This window comes from Pseudorca crassidens, chromosome 4 (assembly GCF_039906515.1).
Source record: "Pseudorca crassidens isolate mPseCra1 chromosome 4, mPseCra1.hap1, whole genome shotgun sequence".
Lineage (NCBI taxonomy): Eukaryota > Metazoa > Chordata > Mammalia > Artiodactyla > Delphinidae > Pseudorca > Pseudorca crassidens.
In genome coordinates, this window is record NC_090299.1 from 13669825 (window position 1) to 13692411 (window position 22587).

At 43.0% G+C, this 22587-nt stretch overlaps 1 long non-coding RNA gene across 1 annotated transcript in view; it reads right to left on the reverse strand.

Annotated features, from left to right (window-relative positions):
• Nucleotides 1–22587, reverse strand: part of LOC137223407 (uncharacterized) — a 72789-nt gene that overhangs the window by 15514 nt on the left and 34688 nt on the right. The window contains exons 2-3 of the long non-coding RNA XR_010942857.1: nt 22256–22392; nt 13797–13928 (exon numbers count right to left, since the gene is read on the reverse strand). This is a non-coding gene — a long non-coding RNA (uncharacterized lncRNA). The remainder of the gene's footprint in view (nt 1–13796; nt 13929–22255; nt 22393–22587) is intronic.

Consider the following 22587-nt stretch of genomic DNA (forward strand, 5'->3'; position numbering starts at 1 on the left):
CTATTACCATTTTCTTAACTGTTATGGGTTTGTTTTTGTAGGGCCTTTTCTTCTCTCATGTTTCCCAGTTAGAGAATTTCCTTTAGCATTTGTTGTAGTGCTGGTTTGGTGATGCTGAATTCTCTTAGCTTTTGCTTGTCTGTAAAGCTTTTGATTTCTCCATCGAATCTGAATGAGATCTTTGTCGGGTAGAGTAATCTTGGTTGTAGGTTCTTCCCTTTCATCACTTTAAATATATCGTGCCACTCCCTTCTGGCTTGTAGAGTTTCTGCTGAGAAATCAGCTGTTAACCTTATGGGAGTTCCCTTGTATGTTATTTGTAGCTTTTTCCTGTTGCTTTCAATAATTTTTGTCTTTAATTTTTGTCAGTTTGATTACTATGTGTCTCGGTGTGTTTCTCCTTGGGTTTATCCTGCCTGGGACTCTGCACTTCCTGGACTTGGGTGGCTATTTCCTTTCCCATGTTAGAGAAGTTGTTGACTATAATCTCTTCAAATATTTTCTCAGTTCCTTTTTCTCTCTCTTCTCCTTCTGGGACACCTATAATGTGAATGTTGTTGCATTTAATGTTATCCCAAAGGTGTCTTGGGCTGTCTTCATTTCTTTTCATTCTTTTTTCTTTATTCTGTCCCACAGCAGTGAATTCCACCATTCTGTCTTCCAGGTCACTTATCCGTTCTTCTGCCTCAGTTATTCTGCTATTGATTCCTTCTAGTGTAGTTTTCATTTCAGTTATTGTATTGTTCATCTCTGTTTGTTTGATCTTTAATTCTTCTAGGTGTTTGTTCTTTAATTCTTCTAAGTCTTTGTTAAACATTTCTTGCATCTTCTCGATCTTTGCCTCCATTCTTTTTCCGAGGTCCTGGATCATCTTCACTATCATTATTCTGAATTCTTTTTCTGGAAGGTTCCTATCTTCACTTCATTTCGTTGTTTTTCTGGGGTTTTATCTTGTTCCTTCATCTGGTACGGAGTCCTCTGACTTTTTATTTTGTCTATCTTTCTGTGAATGTGGTTTTCCTTCCACAGGCAGCAGAATTGTAGCTCCTGACTTAAGTTTTTTAAAAGACCACTCTGGTTGTTGTATTGAGAGTAGACTGTTGGGTGAGGTTTGGGGCAGGAAGAGTGGAAGCAGGAAGACCAGTTAGAAAGCTATTGTAATACGGCAGGTGAGAGAGGATGGAGGTTTCTACACGAGTAATAATGGTGAAGCGCACCGGATATATTTTGAAAGCAGAGCCACAGGATATGATATAAGATATGAAAACAAGAGAGTAGTCAAGGATGTGATCATGGCATTTGAGGCTAAGCAAATGGAAGGATGGAGATGCCATTAAATGAGATGAGGAAAACTGAGGGAGGGGTTGTGTGATGTTTGCAAGGGTAGATCAGGAATTTGGTTTTAGAATAATAAACTTGTGATGTCTATTTGACATCTAAGTGAGGATGCCAAGTAAGCAACTGGAGGTATAAGCCTGGAGTTCAGGTAAGAGGTCTGGCCTGGAGATACAATAATAAAGCCAATAGGTGTATATGTACACACACTGTTATAAGCATTTTACATATGCTAACTCATTTAATCCTCACAACAACCCCAAGAGGTAGTAGGAAATATTATCCTTGTTACTGAACTCAGGTCTGGCTGCTCACCACTCAAAAATCAATACCTGAGACACAGTTGTTGGTAGAAAGGAAAGTTACTTTTAATCAGAATGCCAGAAATCTGGGGAGATGGTGGACTCACCATGCCCCCAAAACCACCTCCAAAGATTCTGCTCAGCCATGAAAGTTTTTAAAGGGAAGTAATCTCAGTTAATCACTGAGATAGGAGGTCAGAGTCATCTCCATCCCCCACTGAGTGCAGGTTCATTGACTCCTTGTGATCTTTCTTTAGATGCTATCTTGTTCACACAGTTTGTTCCAGAGATTATGGACGAGGAAGCTAGGGAAGAGATCTGGTCATCTGTTAATTATTGATTCTTCATTTCTACTTTGATCTACAGAAAGAACCAATAGGTTAGGCAAGGTATTGTGTGATCAAAAGATTTGAAATGTGTGCAGGGCCAGAGATGAGTAGAGCATGGAGGTGCCTGGTTTAAGGTTAGTGACAGACAAAAGGGGCCTCCTGTAGAGAGCTCTCTCCTGCTAAAAGCTGCTTACAAATCCCCACTTCTCAGAATATCATTCCACTTCTATGGGATCGTGGGTGAAGGTCTGCCTTCTGTAACTTCTTCATGCTGACACAGAGTGCCATGTTCTTAGAGTGGAAGATGTTGACATGGGTCTGTGGCATCTCTTTGCTGACAGTTGCTCCCGTTTACATATATGGGCAGAACAAGCTACAGTTATTCTGATGCCTGCAGATATAGATGATTATGAGCTACAGTGTTAATCCCATTCTCTTAAGGCCAGTTCTTGGAATTGTGCTAGCCATAGATTTAGTACTGCTCAAGATGTAGCAGCTTGTGTCATGGCTGCAGTCCTGTCATCATGTGTTGGCTTTTTCCCTCTGGTGGCAGTTATAGTATCTGTAAAGCAACTCAGGAATGTGCATCAGACACATTCTGAATGTGATTCTATTGTTCTAATCCTTAGCTGCTTGAGCCTGCTCTTTTGTGACTCAGGGAAGCCTGGGAGACTTCAGCTTTTCTACAAACAAGAGGCAGGGGAAATGGAGGAGCCTGCAGGGTTCTGCTTGGTTCCATCATCTCTTATTTCACGGACTGGAAAACTGAGGCACACAGCAATTAAGTAACTGAGGTCACAAAGGTAATTTGTGGAAGAGCCATGATTTTAATCCAGGCACGTAAGTATCACAACCCATGCTTTGAGCCACAATGATATAGTGCAGGTAATAACTTTGAGTCTTCGGCATATGAAGGAAATTTAAAGCTATGAGTCCAGGTGAGATCACCAAGAGAATATGATATCAAAAAGATGGTCTGAGAATTTGGTTAAAAATAAAATGGGGTGGGATGGAGGAAGGTGGGTAGGAACATAGATGGAAGAAAATTAGACCTGAGTAGATAAATTATGAAGCTGCATAATGGGCACATGGAGGTTCATTATACATTGCTATTTTTTGTATGACTAAACTTTTCCATTTAATTTGCTCAGAATCTGCAATTTGGGCAGGGCTCAGTGGGGACCTGTCATCTCTGCTCCAGTGGTGTCAGCTGTCAGCTGGGGTGACTCTCCTGGGCCCGAGGACCCATCTCTGAGTTGGCTCACTCACATGGCTGGCAAGTTGCTATGTCAGCTGGGAGCTCAGCCAGCACAGTCCTATCTTCATCTAGGGTCAATCCCAGATTTACTAAAGATAAGTAGCACAAACAAGAATTACTTGAGACTTCTTCAAGCATGTGCCTTACTCTCAACTGACAAATGACCCTTCAGAGGTCACTGAGGAAGATTACACTGATGCTGGGATTGTTTTCTTGATAACCGTTACAGGAAACAAGGAGAATACATTTGTTATCTAGGTCTTTGTAAATGCCAGGAGAGCCCCTGGACTTTACAGTAAGAGATATCTGAATTTTGTGCATACCCTTTGGCACAGCTCCTCCTTGGAACTTCTCCTTTGTAAAATACTGTAAATAGAGATTTCCCTGGTAGTCCAGTGGCAAGAATCCATCTTGCAATGCAGGGGACGCTGGTTCAATCCCTGGTGAGGGAACTAAGATCCACAGGCCGTGGGGCAATTGAGCCCTCGCGCCACAACTAGAGAGAAGCCTGCACACTGCAACAAAAGATCCCGCGTGCCGCAACTAAGACCCAATGAAGCCAATAAATAAATAAAAACTTTTAAAAGATAAAATTAAACTAAAAAATAAGAAAATACTTTAAATAGCTGCAAGAAGATAGGGAGAGGCTAAAAAGATATGTACAAATCCTTGTGTCTCTAACAAATAATAGGCACATAGCAAAAACTAATTAATCTTCTTATTTATAATTCAAAACTGTTCTGCTCATGGGTTTAAAGAAGGTTTTTACCATGGGTGGGTCAAGTGGTTGTTCCTCATCAGCATTCTAAGGTACTGACTGCCACTAAAACCCATCAGAGTTCACCTGAGAGTTTTTAACACTGAGACCTGATTTCTAAAATGCTTTGATACTTCAAATCAGGCGAGAGGTTGGAGTGCCAGTGCGGCATCTCTCCGCATGTACACCTGGAAAATATAGAAGGGTAAGGGGCAGCCAATCCTGAGATAAGTGGGTCACCTCACCTGCCACTGAACATACACAACTGGACTGCTGGGCTGTTGTAGAGGAACCAAGGAGGATACAATTTTAAAAATGCGTGGGGAGAACTGAAAGGCAAGTTTTGTTTTTACTTCCTCATTTCTCCTAACTTAAAAATACAAGGGCTATCTGAGACTATCAGATGTGAATTAGTACACATTTTGATCATGATGTAGTATTTCTGCAAGTTGTATCTTTGCTTGTACTTTATTATCTGAGAACAGATTTAAACAAGCCAGTTTTTCTCTGTGGTGAAGTCTCCAAGGGCATCATTCTCAACAACAGGTACCTGTCATTGACCCATGTCACTGGCCAAGGGTTGAAGTACTGGTACTTCTCAAACACTCAAAGAATTGAAATAAGTCTCAGGAACAGGTATAAACCCTTTCACCCTCTGCCTTCTACTAGTGTAACTTAATTAAATCACAGTAAGGGAGTTCCCTGGTGGTGCAGTGGTTGGGAGTCCGCCTGCCAATGCAGGGGACACGGGTTCGAGCCCTGGTCCGGGAAGATCCCACATGCCATGGAGCAACTAAGCCTGTGCACCACAACTACTGAGCCCGTGTGCTGCAACTACTGAAGCCTGTGCACCTAGAGCCCGTGCTCCGCAACAAGAGAAGCCACCACAATGAGAAGCCCGTGCACTGCAACAAAGAGTAGCCCCCACTCGCTGCAACTAGAGAAAGCTGGCACGCAGCAATGAAGACCCAAAGCAGCCAAAAATAAATAAATAAACAAATTAATTAATTTTAAAAACTCACAGTAAGTTAATGAGGCATTTGGAGAGCAAACTACTTCATTCTCAATACAAACACATTTTGAGCTCTTTTCTTCCTTCACCTCTCCCCACCACCTGTTAGTGCTCACCATCTTCTCCTTGGTTTCTAGGAGGTCCTCATCTCCTGATTTTCCTCTACCTTCCTTACTCTGCTTCTGCACCCAACCCCAATGTGTGGTTTTTATCCCCACACCATGCACCTCTGTGACACCAGCTGGGTGTCTTACAATTCAACTCAATTCTGACACTATCTACCTGGATGTAGCCTCAGATCCCACAAGCTAAGGACTCAGTGCTACAGTAAGACTGCCCCCTGCTCCAAACTTCAGAGGCTAATCGCAAGTCCAAGTTGTCACCTGTGCTTCTTACCCATCAGCTACAGATCAGAGGTTCCAACATCCCCCTCCTTGGGTTCAATTAATTTGCTAGAAAGGCTAACCGATCTCAGAGAAACATTTTACTTACTAGAGTATCAGTTTATTATAAAAGGGTATAACTCAAGAATGTCAGACAAAAGAGACCCATATGGCAAGGTATGGGGAAAGGACACAGAGCTTCCTGGCGCTCTGAGAGCACCACTCTCCCTGAACCTCCAGATGTTCATCAACTTGAAGCTCTCCCAACCCAATCCTTTTGGGGTTTCATGGAGGTTTCATTACAGAGGCATGGTTGATTAAATCATTGGTCATTGGTGACTGAACTCAATCTTCGACCGTCTCTCCCCTCCTTGGAGGCTGAGGGGTTGGAGGTGGGACTGAAAGTTCCAACCCTCTAATCACACGATTTGTTCTCCTAGCAAGCAGCCCCCCCTCCTCAGGTTACCCAGGAACTTTCTAAAAGTCACTCATTAACATAACAAGACACTTTTATTGCTCTCATCACTTAGGAAATTCCAAGGGTTTTAGGAGCTCTGAGTCAGAAACAGGACAAAAACAGAATATATATCTCTTATTATATATCACAGCATCACACTTACACATCTCAGACTCTTCTTCAGCTTCTCACACCTTCTCCCCATCATCCTTACTATTCCTGTGGGAGTAGCGGCAGTGGTAATAGCAGTAGGTAGAGAAACAGCACCAATGGCAGTGGTAGTAATAAGAGTAGTAACGGCATGGCAGTGTTGTTAACTTCAATTATTGTAGCAGTTTTCTAAAACTTTTCCCGAGCCTCAGTCTCGCCCCTTATTGCATCCTTCACATTACCACTAATATAATTCTTCCAAAATAAAAAGTTAATCATATCATGCCCTTTCAATCTTCTAATGTCTCCCATGACCTTGGGGATAAAATATAAATTCTTAGTATGGTATAAAAGTTCTGTCACCGGGCTTCCCTGGTGGCGCAGTGGATGAGAGTCCGCCTGCCGATGCAGCAGACACGGGTTCGTGCCCCGGTCCGGGAAGATCCCACATGCCGCGGAGTGGCTGGGCCCGTGAGCCATGGCCGCTGCGCCTGCGCGTCCGGAGCCTGCGCTCCGCAACGGGAGAGGCCACAGCAGCGAGAGGCCCGCGTACCGCAAAAAAATAAAAAATAAAAAATAAAAAGTTCTGTCACCACCCAGCCCTGTCTGTCTCAGCCCCTACATGTGCCCTTTGCCACTGCCATCCCAAACAACTTGCATTTTGCCACATACGGCATGCTATTTCTCACCTCTCTTCCTGGAGTGCCCTTCGCCTTATCTCCTGCTGGACTACCAACCCAAATGCTTCCCATGTATCCCTCCAAAAACAGCTGCAGTAAAGTTTCCTCTCTAGGAAGATGATCCCAAGTCTCCAGGCTACATCAAACACCACATGAAAAAGATTATTATTTTGCTCTTTGTTAATTTATTTGAATCCCTCTTTCTTGCGTGCCCAGTAGCCAACTGCAAGCATGTTAGAGATACTCAAGAAAAGGGTGAATGGATAAATGAGTGAATTATAGCTCATTTATAGATTAATACATACACTGCTTTTCTTTTTCCAGTTACAACTTGCCCTGTCTCCTCAGGTTGCTCATTGTCTAGCAAGGGAGACAGAAATGTAAGTATTATAATAATTTTAGAGGATTCATGGGCCCTCTTAGGCTCACTCAGGAATCCCACGTTAACAACCAATTAAATAATGATGAAATGGACATACAGGATAAAAGAGATCACACATCATTTAGTGACATATAGTGTCAGAGACTAGTCAGAGCATTTGCTTTATAAAATAAAGAACAGGGCCATGCCTGCCCTGCAGGCTGACAGTAATCCACTAGGCAGCACCTCTGGAGAAAGGTCACTCAACCAGTTTTGAATCCACCTAGTTGAGGGCACGGTGAAGTACCTGATAAAATGCTTTGTCGTAATCCTTTGTTTTTCTCAGATCTACTAACCTCATAAACTTTATTTTTAACAAATACATACTAGCCTTTTGTTCCTCTGGACTTTATCCACATAAAGCCTCGAGAGTGTCTTCCTGGGTCCTCTGAGCTCTGGCCATTTTCCATGTAAAGTTTCCATTCTGGTTCTCTGATCTTGCCTCACTCAATTGGTTTCTTTTCTACTTTCCTCAGCCCTCCTTTCAGCAATCTAATTCACAGGGTGTGACTGCTCACCTCACTACCTGCCCTAAGCTCTATTCACCACTTTCCTTAATCACAAGCCTTTTCTTCCACACCAAGCTTTCTTTTCTCATCACTCCTTCCTCTACCCTAGACTAGGATGGTATTTTCCACCTTCCTCTTTATCAGCGTTCTGTCTAGTCTTGGCCAGGCAGCAGCCTCTAGTTCACCCTGAAATGTAATCTCCAAAGGCCACATGTATTTGCATCTAAATATATCCTTTGTCAATACAGTGGTCCCTTGGTATCCACCAGGGTCAGTTCCAGGGCCCTCACAGATACTAAAATCCTGGAGGCTCAAGTTCCTCATGTAAAAATGGCACAGTATTTGCATATAACCTACACACATCCTCCCATGTACTTTAAATAATCTCTAGGTTACTTATAATACCTAATACAATGTCAATGCTATGTACATTGTTGTAAATACAATGTAAAAGCTTTGTAAATAGTTGCTGGTACACAGCAAATTCAAGTTTTGCTTTTTGGAACTTTCTAGGATTTTATTTTTTTTCGAATATTTACTATCCATGGTGGATCGAATCCATGGATGCAGTACCCGCAGATATGGAGGGCCGACTGTAGTCAGAAAGAGTATTACACAGCATCATACAGCACTGGGATCCACGTTTCTACATCCCAGTTCATTTTGCCATTGGTATCACCCCTGTGTGAGCCAAATGGCTCAACTGTTTAGAGCTGTCTTTCAAGTTTTCACGAGCTATAGAACTCCTTATTCAAATAAAATCTTAGGGCTAGAAAGTAACATTTAAAACTGACTTGCTCTGGCTGATGTGGGTGTGAAATCCTGAGCCCCCTTTGCCTCTCAGTCCCATCACCCCTACGGGTTCTGCAGAGCCTCAAGGTTGAAAAAAACACTGGGTTAGGGCACATTCTAATGCAGCTCAAGTGGTAAACTCCACACCATTGTTCCAGGTTTTGCCACCGGCCCTGCAGTATCCATGAAAGCAGCATGACAGTGGGCATGTGGGCCAACTCTGGAGAAAGACTGCCAGGATCCAGAGCCCCGGTCCCTCCGCTCACTAGCTGAGGCTCTTTGGGCAATTGACTTAACCTCTCTGTACCTCCACTTTCTCATCATAAGACAAAGATCATAATGGTTCCTGACTCTTTGCTTGTGAAAAGGATTAAATGAGTTCATAGGTGGAGAGAGCTTAAAAGAATGCCTGGCTGACCCAGAGAGGTGGTAAATAAATATTTGGTATTATTATCTTCCAAAATCATACTGTATTTGTAAAGAAGACCTGGGGGCAAAGTGTAAGTGACTCAGCACAGTCCTACTGTCACAGAACACAGCCTGTGTAAGCAGTCAGGACTGTCCCCCTACATAAAGTACCACAGGCCGTCCCTTTGCAAACTACGTCTTGGCAATGCAGGAAATGGTAACTCAGGGCCTTCAAAGGGGGCACTGGCTTCATCCAACAGAGTGACTAGCTCCACAAAGGAGTTTGCTTCCCAGGGTTTACTAGAGATTTAGATCAGGTGAAAGGTTATACACAGTGCACAGCTTTTCAACGGAAACGGACTGGGCCGTTTGATTAGACTTGTAAATCTAAGGTTAATTGGGTGTTGAGCATTGCAGCTATAGGAAATAGGGTACTTGGCATGTTTGTATATTTCTGAATCTGTCCCCTGTTTATAGCTACAAACATATGCCATTAATTTATGATTTTCCTTCTATAGGCTTCACCAGAGCAACACAAATAGAGATTAGTCATTAAACCCAGGAGGAATTTGAGAACAGGACATAAAATTTAAGGAAGGTTATACACTGAGAGAAAAAAAAATGATGTAAGAAGTAAAGGCAACAGGAAATTAGCTGCTAAATCTTCAGGATAATGCATTTTTACAAGTTGTTTTTAATAATACTCACTATATTGTACTTTAATCTGTGGTCCTCCAAGCTAAGCTAAGTGACTCCCAAGAGAAGGGGAGAGGTTTTTCTAAGTAGTGTAAATAAGTCTTTCAAATAAAAGAAAAAGAAAAAGAACTGAATCTTGTCTTTCCTGAGTTTGTATTTTCTTTATTACTCTTTGTCCACCAGACCCGCAGGGAATGTGGAGTGTGTAGGGATCGACTCTATTTCCTGACTGCCTGCTTTCCCAACTAAAACCTGGAATGAGAAGATGAGGCTGGGGTCCTTCAGGCTCAGCCCACATCAGACCCCTTCCTGGCCAGTGGAGAAAATGTAGGAATAGCTTTGTCAGCACCTTCACGCACATCCCTCTGACTAGAGTGGAAGGAATTGGTGATGATACAGTTCACATTCCCCATCCTCAATTCCAAAATCCCAAAAGCCCTGCAACCAAAAGTTTTTCCCATAAATTTGGCACAAAAATTCGTTTGGTGGCAAAATCTGACCTTCTTAACATGTAGCTGAGGACAGTCATTCTTTGTCTCACTTAGCGTGATGATACATACATTTTTGTGGTGGAAATATGATAATATTTATTTATGGGATGTTGATCCAGACCCCACTGGAAATATTATACAATGTATGAGATACATACCATTTTACCTTTCTAAAATCTATAAAATTTTGAATTTCTAAACATACCTGGTCCCTTGGGTTTAGATAAAAGATGGTGGGCCTGTCCTGAATGTTCTGAGGTGGTAAGAGATCTGAAAAAAAAGAGGACATATTCTGGCTCTGCAGAAGGTAACATGAACTGCAAATCTAGAAGTGCTTCAGATGGATGGGAACTCAAAGTGAGCTGTCGGTATTATCTATCTCAGCTTGAGGAGCAGGAAAGCAGTGCAGTGAGTGACAAAAATCGGTCAGCAGCCACATTCCTTGACCCACTATGCATCGCTGCCCACCAGTCTAGACTGAGGCCCAGCTGAGCACACAACAGAAGGTATTGCCACACCTACCTCCTAGAATCCTTATCTCGGAACCCACTGCAGGTGCTTTGGCCAGCATCTTCATTTTTTCACTCTCTTTCACCATCTCTCTACACTAAACAATTCCTCTTCTATTCTTACAAGTTCAATCTTAATCACCACGCAGAATTCACTGGTGGTGATAGTAAGTTTAGGAAATCTAAAAAGAACAATATTAGTTTCATTCTGGTTATACTTGTTTTATTTTTTTATTCTGGATTCACACTGGCTGGGTTCAAATGATGGTTCCGGTCATCTATGTGACTGTAGATGAATAACTTAATCTCCTTGTGCCTCAGTTTTCTCATTTATAAAATAGGGATAATAGTACCGATCTCACACAGTTGTTGAGAGGATTAAATGAGCTAATACTACATGAAGCACTTAGAAGAGTGCTTGGCAAATTGTGAGTGCTCCGTAAATGTAAGCTACTATTATTTCTGCGGCTGTCTGTAACTGTCTTCTAAATGAGCTCCGTATACTGGTAATGTTTTTTTCCTTATAGAATTCCTTATATCAAATTTCCTAAGATGGTACCATAAGCACATTTGCTGGTCAGTAATTATTTGCTAGGTATGAAGACAAAGGAGAAGAAAACAGCAACAACAAAAAATAGATGCACAATCAAAACCTCAGAATGAAATTACAAGCTTTCATCACATTGCCGACTGTAACATTCTTGTGTTTTGCACAGTTTCTCCCCCTCCTCTTTCCTCCTCTTGCTAATTTGTTTTAAAAGCTAAGAAATAAAATAAAAAGAGGATAACAAAAGACTTGGTGTACAAATTTCAAAATAAAACCATCAGGCAGGAACAAATCTTTGAGGAAGTCCTTCATAGTATATACACATTTTTGTTTTCAGATTACCCATCCCTTAAATTAATGTAAATAATATTAATCGAATTGTCCAGCTAAGAATACACTAAGGACAATTAATTCTGCATTAACTTGAACCCCAATTACTTAAACATTGTAACTAGGAAAGGAATCTTTCCAATGATATATCCTTCCCTGATATCTCACAAAGCTCTTCCATTCAGAGTTAGACCTTGGAGAAGATACTCCTTGACCTTCCCCAAGACATCAAAAGCAACACCTGTTCAAACTGGCATGTGGGTCATCTCCACCAATGGGTTCATAATTTTCAGGTTCATTTTCAGTGCTCTCTACCCTGTGTCCGTCATTGTAGAAGAGAAACTGAGAACCCCATATACTCACTATTCCTCTCTCACCTCCTGCTCTGACTATGGAATTAACGTTGGGGCACCTGTGACTTTTTTCTAAGGTCAGCCCTAATTGGACCAACTCATATTTGTTTTAGTCGAATTCACCTCCACCCTATTTTATTTATCAAAAAAGTACACACCAAAAAGAATGCACAACTTAAGGTGGAAAAAAAAATCACAGCTAAATGTAGGTTTAAAGCTGAAGAGACTTGAGATTGAAAAACTGCCAGTTCTCACTGCTCACTTACTCACATGAGGGTTTACAGCTCCTGAAATCATGCCAGGACTTTGAAAATGAAAGCTTGCAGTTAGAAAACGATGGCTCATGACAGCAGAGATCAGTCATGTGATAGGCCAAGCGTTTTCCGTCATTGCCTTCTTCAATCAGACAGAGCTCAGAAACAGAGGTTAATCGGTCAGATAGCATCCACAGAGGCTGAGGGCAGCAGAATCCGGCTGCAGCAATTAATCATTTAATTGCTTTCTGATTCACTTTAAATGTCTTTTAAAAAGATATTAAAGAAAAACATTATTGAAAGAACATTTTAGACTATTTAATAAAGATCCAACATACCCTTTGTGAACCAGAAAATAAATGGATCTCTAGCCCAACTCTGTTCAGTGTTTTCTTGGGCAACATTTACTTATACAGAGGAAGGAATGACAGAGTCTCTGCAGCAGGCAGAAGAAAAAGCATGGATAAAAGCACTTAGGAAAGAAAGTATGGGTGTAAATAAAAATAGGCTTTTTGTTTGTTTGGCTGTTTGGTTTTTTTGGCTAAATTGTAGAGTGTGTGACAGGAGTTGATGGGAGAGCCGACAAACATAGTAAACTAGATTTTAGAGAGCCTTGAATGCTGAGATAAAAGAGCCTGGACTTTGAAAGAAAAAAGAAAAAGAGAGAGAGAGAGCCTGGACTTGATTTACTAATTAGGCAATGGGAGCCACTGAAGATTTCTGAGCAGAGAAAGCCGCACGAGTAGGGTATAGCATGAACTGTGGGGTCCATCAGCCCTAGGTTATAATTCTAGCTATCCCTCAGAGCTGGTGTGAGCACATTAGGACCTTTTTGGAGCCTCCCAAGCTGAACAATGGAAGTAATAATACCATTGCCAGGGTTACTGAAACATTAGAAATAACATACGTAACATCCACAGCCCAGGGCTTGGCACAGGAAAAGCACCCAGCAAATGGTGTTAGCTGTCCTCCTGCTGTGCTCTGGGTAGGAAAGTCAAAGGGGAAAAGATGGGAGGAGGGAGACCAGAGAGGTCCAGGTAGGAGGTAGAGAGCCCAGACAAGACAAAGTACAGGCAAGGAGAGTTGCAAAGAGAAAACGGGACAGACTATGAGGGACACAACAAAGGTAGAACCCAAGGAAATGGAGACTAAGAAAGATTTAACTTGCTCGGAGCCATTTGACAATGACTGGACATGACTGAGGGAAGAGGAGAAGCCAGAGAGACTCCAAGAATCTGGCTGAGATAAGCATCACACAGGTGGGAGAGACGCAAACGTCTATGAGGTCCAAAATAAATAATAAACGTAAATAAATGCCAAACACTGAGCTTGCATTTCTAGAATGACTACAGAAATAACCAAAAACATATTTCTTTCTGCAATGATCCCATCTGAATTCCTGAGCTGCCCTGAGAACAATTTTTAAATCCACAGGGCCAGATGATTTTGGTCATGACATTACTCAGCGTCGTACACCAGGCAGGGTCCTCCTTCACCACACTCCCCTCTTCATGTCACCTCAACCACAGACATCCCACCGTTTCCTCAGGCACTTCCTCCTGCCTACACTGTCGTCACTTTATGATCCTCTCAGCTCAAATAACTGCTGATGCTCTCCTCAGGCTGGAACTGCCTTCCCCACAAGACCCAGAAGCTTGGATAACAGGTAGAGAAATATCTGGCACTTCACAACAGCGGGGCAGCACCTACTAACTCATTGCGCCTGACACTTTCATTGCACACTGCATTAGAAGTTTCTTCAGGAAGCAGCCTTAATAATTTTGTACCACTCTGCTCAGTGGGGATTGATATTAATTACTTACACAGAGGGGTGGAAGTCACTCTTTCAGGACAGACTTCTGTCCTCGTCTGGGTCATTGTGGGTTTCGGCCGTGTCAGCTCCATATAATTCTCGAAGGAATCAACCCATAGACACTTCCCAGCCATGCATGTGCCTGCAGGACACACAGGGGAAACTTTATAGCGTATATAAATGGGCTTTAGCATCACAGTATACATTTGGGGATGTATGTCTAACTTGTTAGACATACTGAAAAGCTGACGAGCCACTTGGAGCCTTTTTGGAGGCCTCTGCTTCGCACCGGCAGCCCTAGAGAAGCACAGGATTGCACTGTCTTCCCACTCACCTCCCTCTTGCTCTCCCTGCAGGAGCATCTCCGCCTAAGCTTGCTCTGGACTATTTAGAAGTTCTAGTGAGACTATGGGGTTTTTTTGTGTGTTTGTCCCTGAATAGTTTTTCTCTTCTTCCACTAAAGTTGTTTTTCTTGAATATCTCTGAGAAAACATTGAATATGGTTTAACTTTATTCGATCCTTAACTTCAGGACAAATGTCATGCTGATTTATTTCCAGTTAATGAGGTTGTACTTCCCATGCAACCTGACCGCCTCCAGCGTGACAAAACTCCATACACATACAGGATTTTAGAGGTAAAAATGTTTTATGCTTTACAAAGAGAAGTGGGACTTGGGAAGGGGGTTGACGACAATGGGAGGCCAAGGGTTGTTTAGAAGCCACCTCCTCACGGATAGGAAACTGTTCCTTCTGGATTCTTCACAGTATTCTTAATCCAGGAGCACTTGGCATCGGGCACTAAATGGGCTATTTGCACGGCTGATCCTCTGATGGTGTGCAAGTGCTTTTCTTTTCAAGTTACTCCTGGTTCTGGAGTGGAGGCTGATATGTATGGTTAAGAGTTCTACGTTTTTTTGTTTTTCTTTTTTTTAATCTCTGTGTACCAGACTAATATTAGTGCTGAACATCGACTACGCACTTAGTGCTACTATTCCTATTTTAATCCTGTGCCACCACTCTGTGAAATAAGGTATTATTATTACTCCTGTTTTTCAGATGAAGGAACTGAGCCTTACAGAGTTTAGATAACTTCCTCAAGGCCAGACAGCAGTAACTGGGAAAACCAGAACTCAAATCCAGGTCTCTTTCATACCAGAGTCAGAGTGAAAAGTCATAATAACTCACTGGGACAATAGCATCCACGAATGGGCATTTACTAGAAAATTCTGGCTTGCCATCCACAATAAAGGGGAAAAAGCCTCAGTACTTACCACTATGAGTTTGATTCCACATACACCTCTGAGCATGTAATAACCTTAACTGTTTCAGGAAGAGGTACATCAACTCTGTGACATTTATTGACTTCTTACTCTATACAAAGCACGCAGCTAATTAATCACTCAATGGAGGAGGTCGAGAAGAGTAAGATGTCCGTTTCTCAAGGTACCTACAATCCAGCTGGGTAGACAAGCCCTAAATACATGCAATGTGTTGATTGCATGTAATGATACGTGTAATGATATCAGGAAAGGCATTGCAAATCTTGATGAGATTCATTACCAACTTAACAATACAGAGCAGAAGTGCTAGGGTGAGTCAGATGAGAGGGACTTCTCTTCAAGCAGGAGTCAGAGAAGTCTAGATTGGAGGCATGGGACTTGAGGTGGGAACTGAGAGAGGGGTAGCCCTTGGTGAGGTTGGAGATTGCTGGAAAGTGGAATCGGCACCCAGGAGGAGTGAGAAGGTATCCCCGGAGTGGGTATGAGGGCTCCACGGTCCTGTGCCATTACACGGTGCTGGACTGGAATGCAGCATGAGCCCACAGTCGACAGTGACACACTATTACAGACTTAAGTGTGTCCCCTGAAACTCATGAGCTGAACCTCTAACCTCCAGTGTCAGTATATTTAGAGGTAGGGCGTTAAAAGAAGTAATTCAGGTTAAATAAGGTCATATGGGTGGGACCTTAATCCAATGTCCTTATAAGAAAGAGACACCAGAGATGCTCAAGCACAGAGGAAAGACCATGTGAGGACATGACAAAAAGGCAGCAATCTGCAAGCCAAGGGGAGAGGCCTCAGGAGAAACCAAACCTGTCAACACTTTTATCTTGGACTTCCAGCCTCCAGAACTGTGAGAGAACACATTTCTGTTGTTTAAGCCACCCAGGCTGTGGTATTTTGTTCTGGTGGCCCTAGTAGCCTAATTACACACACCTCCATCTATTTCACGTATAACTTCTCTGCCCTGGCAGGATCTGCCACCCCTCCCCTACGCTCCCTTGGATCCTAACTATCTTAGAGGGCTTGAAACCTGGAGTAGCAGGTTTCCAAACCTGTGGGCTCTTCCATTTGGTTATCATGCAGACCTCTGTTGGAATGCTTGAACAAGCTGAGGATGATCTAAGGCAGTGCATTTCAAATTCCCTATGGTGAAGAACCACCATCCCCCCATTCCTTGGCTGACAGATACACCATCTTACTGTGCTTGCTGAGTAGGCAGTAGCAGCCACAGGCAACTCACTGTGTAAATTTAACAATATTCTATTCAACAGTGTCCCCTGATCAGGTGTGTGGATACGGCAGCCAGGCAGTGGGGGGCTGGCAATGAACAGCACCCAGGGTGGTGGGGTGGGATGTAGGAGGAGGCCTGATTTGTACCATTTGCCCATTTGCAAGATGACAATACCTCCTGCCATGACTGATTTCAAGCTACCGACTTGAGGTCACTGAGCCACAGAGATGGGAAGAAACACCCACAATCGGCTCTCTCCAGCCGGTATCACCCACCTCCAGCCCATCACGGTGGCAGTGCACAATGACTGAAAAGTTTCTAAGTACTTACTTGTCATTTTTGGACTTAACTCCTTGCAGAAAGCAGGTCACACTTTGCATAACACTGACCTAAATGTTTTAAGTGTAGGTGTCCCCAAAGAGGTCCCCTAAAGTCCATTAGCTCACTGTTTTATCAGGATAAATTCTGGATCCACAAGGTTCTAAGAAAGCATTTTCAGAAAGGGCCTGTTTCCCCAAAATTAGCTATGAAAAAAATGGCAGAAGCTCAGCTCTTGTCTTCTCTCCCTCTTTTTTCTTCCCTTCATCTAGAAATATTATCTCAAAGACCTTCTCCCCATCTCTTACCTTTCCCCTTCCCTTGTCCTCTCTTTCCTAAAGGATTGTTCTTCCATTTCCCTTGCTTTCTTCCACATCACAGTTAAGCACAACCTTTCAAATGGTCTACTCTCTTTCTCCTACAACTTGGCTCTATTGTGGGGATGGGATCCCAGTCTTTGCTATAAGAAACAATGAAGGGATAAACCCACTCAGGCAACTCAAGGGTAAAACCCAGAGCAGCAAGCAGATTTAAAGGGCCGACAGGATTAAAGGAAGAAAATGGAGTTATATTAGCCCTCTTTATCCTTGCTTTTCCAGAACCAATTTGGCTTTGTTCTTTTTCTTTTTTTTCAAACACGAAGCCAGCCTTTAGTAGCATAGCGGAAGCCTATGGCATACAGAGCAGTGATTGGAGCGGGAGTGACACCGGCACTGACGCCCAGACAAGAGGTAATTAGGGCTGACCTTGGGAGGTGGCCATGAGAATAGAAACCAAAACACAGATACAAGCCATAAAGCCATATTTTGAAGTAAAATCAACAAGATTGGACCACTGATTAGAGATAGAATAGGGAAGGAAATAGGCAAGGGGAGAAGATGGTGCAAGGTTTTGAACACTGACTGCAGCCAGATGAGTCATCCTGGAGCTCGGCTCCGAAGGAGTTACTCAAATGAGAAAAATCCTTGGATGGCACCAAGCCCACTGCACACAGAATAAAGTCTAAATTCCTGTATAAGAACTGCCACAGTTCTGCACTGAGTTATCAGCAAGCTTGGACTCATTCATTCAGTCAACAGACATTTATTGAAGAGCTATTATGTGTTATGCTGGATCAGGGAATCAAAAATGGGGAAAAGGCACAGTTCCTGACTTTGATGAATTCAGAGCCTGAAGGGGGTAACCTTCAAATAAATCAATACACATATGCTCAAGCCCTGTTCACAATGTTCTCTTCATCTGAAATCCATTTGTTTATTGAGTGCTCACTCTATGCCAGAGACTGCTCTTGGCCCTAGAGACCCAGTCAAGTTAATTCCATTCGTTTCCCCATCAGACCTGTGCATTATTGGTTTGGGATTGTCTGCATAGAGAGCTGAGGCCAAAGGGAACCTCAAAGGGGAAAGACTGAAGAAGAAGAGGAAGAGAATCAGCACCAGACTCTTGGAGTAACGCCTACAGTTCAAGGATTAGAAAAAAGGGAGGAGAGCCAAAAGTGGCCAGAGGAGTAACCAGAGAGGGACAAACAAGTCATAGAAGCTGCATGTGGAGAGTTTCAAGAATAAAGAAGAATCTGGACTGTGTTCAATGCTGCTGAAAGGCTAAGGGAGAGAAGACTGAGAAAGGAACCCATACAGCCACTCACTTCAGGTGACAGATGGAAAGAAGTCTGTGGTGAGGGACAGATCAAAGATGCATCACAGAGCAAGGGGGTGCTTTATAAAGACTCTAGAGCAGGAACTGGGAGGGTGCAGAATTCGTGGACACAAGTGAAAATGTTGACCTTAGAGAGAGGAGAGACAATTCTTTCCCCAAGACCAGAAAGAAGGAAAGGACAGAAGAATATGCAGAGACACAGGGTAAAAGGAGGTCATAGAGGCCCCAGGAGTATTTGAAGTCAGACAATCCCATGTTTGGATTTCAGCTCTTCCACTTACTTTCTGCATCATATCAGGCAAGTTGCTCAAGCTCTCTGATCCTTAGTTTCTTCATCTATAAGATGCATATAATAATGCCTTTCTCATACGGTTGTTGTGAGAACACATGGAGAAAATATCTGTGCCACCAGTTTCCCCCTTGCCTTATCAGCTAAGGTACATAGGGGGGTCACATAAATAAATTCTACTGGCCCTTGCCCCTCGCTATCTGCTCATATAGCACCATGGCACTCTGCAAAGTCTTCTTGAAAAAGTGCTCACCAGTGAGCCCACCTCACTAAGCTCCAGGGGGTTAGCTAAGCCTCTGCTGTCTCCACACTGCTGCAGGTGAGGTCCTGAAACCAATGAGATGGCAAATCCACACATGCTGCCTGCTACTACAGAGTAGTGCTGAAGCAGCCTTTTCAGATTTTACTTCAAGCCTTTCTCTGATCCACCAGTCTCAGCCTGGGCCTGGATAGAAACCCGAGTGAAAAGCACAATGCTATACCTCACGTTGTCCCTCCTCTCTCACGACCAGGTTTGAGTCAGACTCTGGAAATCTCTCTATTCTTCATCTGAACACACTTTTGGCAGGTCCACCTCTTTAATGTGCTAAATGCCTCCTGATACGTATCCATCCCAATCTAGGTTACAGTAGACCCTGGCACACAGCATGGGCTCAATGAAAGTTAGCTCCCTTTCTCCCTTACCTCAGCACCACGGTTTCATTCATATTTCGGATTTGCCACGTCCCTTTTCCCATCCTTGGTTACATCTGGGTTTGACCCAGGTGCACAAAGACTTGGTTATACTGTATACTGAGCTTATAAATGTTTAGCGACCAGCTCTCTGGGAGAAAAAGCCTGATTTTGTAAGTGTTTGCCAATTTTCATGGTGTAAACACTCCCACCACGGCTGCTTTCAATTTATCAACATGACATCAACCACCTTGCAAAATTCCTGAAAATTTAACAATCAGTTCTCCCAAGCTGGTAGAAGTTTATCACTCAACTGGTTACCTGGAAGTCTTGGCCAGTAGTATACTGAAGCAGCTTTGAAGTTTCTGCCCATTTAATAAAGTGCCATGCATATCCGGCTACTGCTTTGTGAAGATAACATCCCACCCCAACTGCATTGCAATGGGGATGAATTGCAAAGGCACCAAGTCTCATATAGGGATCTTTGCTATTTTCATGTGGTTTGGGAAATGATTGTGTTTAAATGGCATTTTGAGGGAAACAGACACACCCTGATGGGTGAAATCTCAGGGATGATCAGTGAACAAAAACACTGTCACCAAGTAAGTAAACAGTGACAAGTTTATAAGATGCTTTTGGCAGTAGCTGGATTTCTCAGTGCTGAACACTTGAGTTGGGCATGGTGGGAGCGGCTGGTTAGCCATTTGTCAGGCAAAGTCAAAACAGCCCTCCAGCTACAGCACAGACGGCAGACTGCAGCTCGTCAGCATTTTATTTATGACTCTTAATTAGCAAGCAAAAAAGGAGGGAAGAAGTTTCCAGCTTGGGATATACATACTTATACATATATATTTCCCAGAAATTATCTTTGTCAAAATAATTTAAATCCCCACAACACTGAGAGGTAGATATAATTTACATTTTATAGAGAGGAAACTCCATCCTGGAAGGTAAATGTAACTATCCTAATCTCACCAATGAAGGTTCAGAGAGGCAAAATGACTTTTCCAAGGTAACACATCTAGAACGTGACAGAACTGGGACTGACAATCTTCAGACTCTAACACAAAGACTCTTTCAATCACACCATGGTTGGCTTCTATCTGGCATGTCATAGTAATAGTCCATTGACTTGGATTAAAAGAGAGCTGAATATCAAACTCATTACATTGGTGAATAAACTTATCGTACTTAACGGTTAGAATTAATTCTTTGGAGGGAGGGGAATTATTGAGTGAGTGAGGAACATAGGACAACTAAGTGAGTAGGTCAGCTCCCTGCCTGCTTTTGAAAAACCTGGGGTCTTGCTTTGCAACAAGCAGAGTCGAATCAGGCACAGGGCAGAACTAAAGAGTGGATCTTCACAGCCCATGAGTTCAAAGTGACTGTGCTCTGCGGAGGAGTCTTTGAGCTGTTGGGCCTTCAAGTGACTATGAGGTATAGAAGCATCAGAAACAAAAATAGGCCTGGCAACTATAAACACATACGATTGCATACCTCAAACCTCTATTTACAGATGGCATTCAAAAGGGATTGCACTGATTACTTCTGATCACTGATTTGACCCCCAAAAAATCCTGATACTTACATAATAAATTTTTAAAAATTATTGATATGTCACCTTTATTATGGGTTTATTTTGATTTTTAATTCCTGTGAAACCCAAAAAACAAAGCGTTTCTACTTATTCTCAAGAGTTCCATGCCTCGCTAAAGAATGAACTGGAAGGCGGTAACTTCCAAGCTCTCTGAAGAGGTGTGAAGGTCATTGTGGAGGTCGCCAGTATTTCTGGTTCTCTTCTCTTGCAGGGACAAGGAAGGATTGCACTTCTCCATCCCCTTGAAGATAAGCATGGCCACGCGACATACTTTGGCCAAGGAAATACGATCAGATGTAAAATGTGTCACCTTTGGGTGGGAGACTTAGTTAAGAGCTAGTGCACAATTACCCATGCTCGCTCCCCCTGATGCAGTGATTCCCCAGCAGACAGTCTGGGATGACAGACTATCTGCCATTAGGTCCCAGAGTCACTCTGACAGGCAGAATCTTTCCTGAGTTTTGGAAGCTATCCTTACCACAGCATGACTTCACCTATCTTACTAGGAGAGGAGAATTGTTTGGTGAAAGAGGAAGTTAACTAAGAGGAAAATGAAAAAGGAATAAGTCAAAAGCTGAAGACTCCGGGACATTTTTAACCCCATTGGAGGCCTAGCACTCTGAGTGCTGGAAAACCCAGTATCTAGGGTGCTCTTCTTCCTGAAGTGATCAAGGAAGGTAGAAGTTGGAACATTGGTCAAAATGAATCTGTACCCTCAGGTTTCCAAATGAATAACTGGAAAGGATCTAGACCCCTTGGAACCTAATAAGAAATCTCCTGAGCTGAACATGGAATTGAGATTGAGTCAAAATAACTTAACAAGTATCTATTAAGTGCCCATTCCTTGAATAAGACTATGTTTGGCATTACAGGAGATGCTTTTACAAGTACAGAGGTCCCTTCTTCCTTTCAAGGAACTTCAACCTAATTAGTGATATAGTTAATATACTCCCATCAATACTTAGAGCTGAGACTGACTACAACTGGAAGAGACGGAGGGGATGTTGAGGCTCTCAAGGCACGCAGCAGCAGAAGAAAGAGCTCCTCAAGTTCTTGGTGGCTCAAATGGAAGTAACCAAAAGCAAACAAGCTGCCTCATGGGGTCTGCCTCATTTCGGCTCATGCCCTCAGTGTAACAGTGAAGGACTAGAGGCCAGTAAACTGCAGCAGCTGTCTGGCCATCCTATCCTGTGTGCCCACCCCTCATCCCTGCTCCAGATGGCTTGGCTGTAACAATCAGGGATGCTGCCAACTCAATGGGCAACAGGTAAGTTGCTCATTGCTGCATATGTTATGGCAGCTAGAGGTGGCACTCGAGGTCTTTGGATTAAAATACGTCAGACCTTAGTAAGGAAAACTTGATAACAAGGAGACTGGTACCTAATCCAACCACTCCCCTGCCCCAGCCTGACCCAAACAAACCTGTGCTGTACATAACTGCATGACATCATGGTTCAAATATAGGTCCTGTTCCCCTTTCTCCAAGTCTCTGAAATCATTGAAGGTTGAGTGTAACGTACCACCCTTAAGATCATTCTTCAAGCTGCATGACTGAATTCCTGCAAAGAAGAAAAGAGGTGAAGAGTTCATCTTTTACTAGAGTTTGAGCAACCCACCAGGGCAGCGGTACCCTGACACCAGGACATCCAGCATTACTGAGCCTGAGTGAACAATGCTGCTCCTCCCTTTGTGTGGAGAAAGGGGCAAAATATCAGTCAGCATCTTTCACCTCCACAGCCCTCCTGAAAGGAACA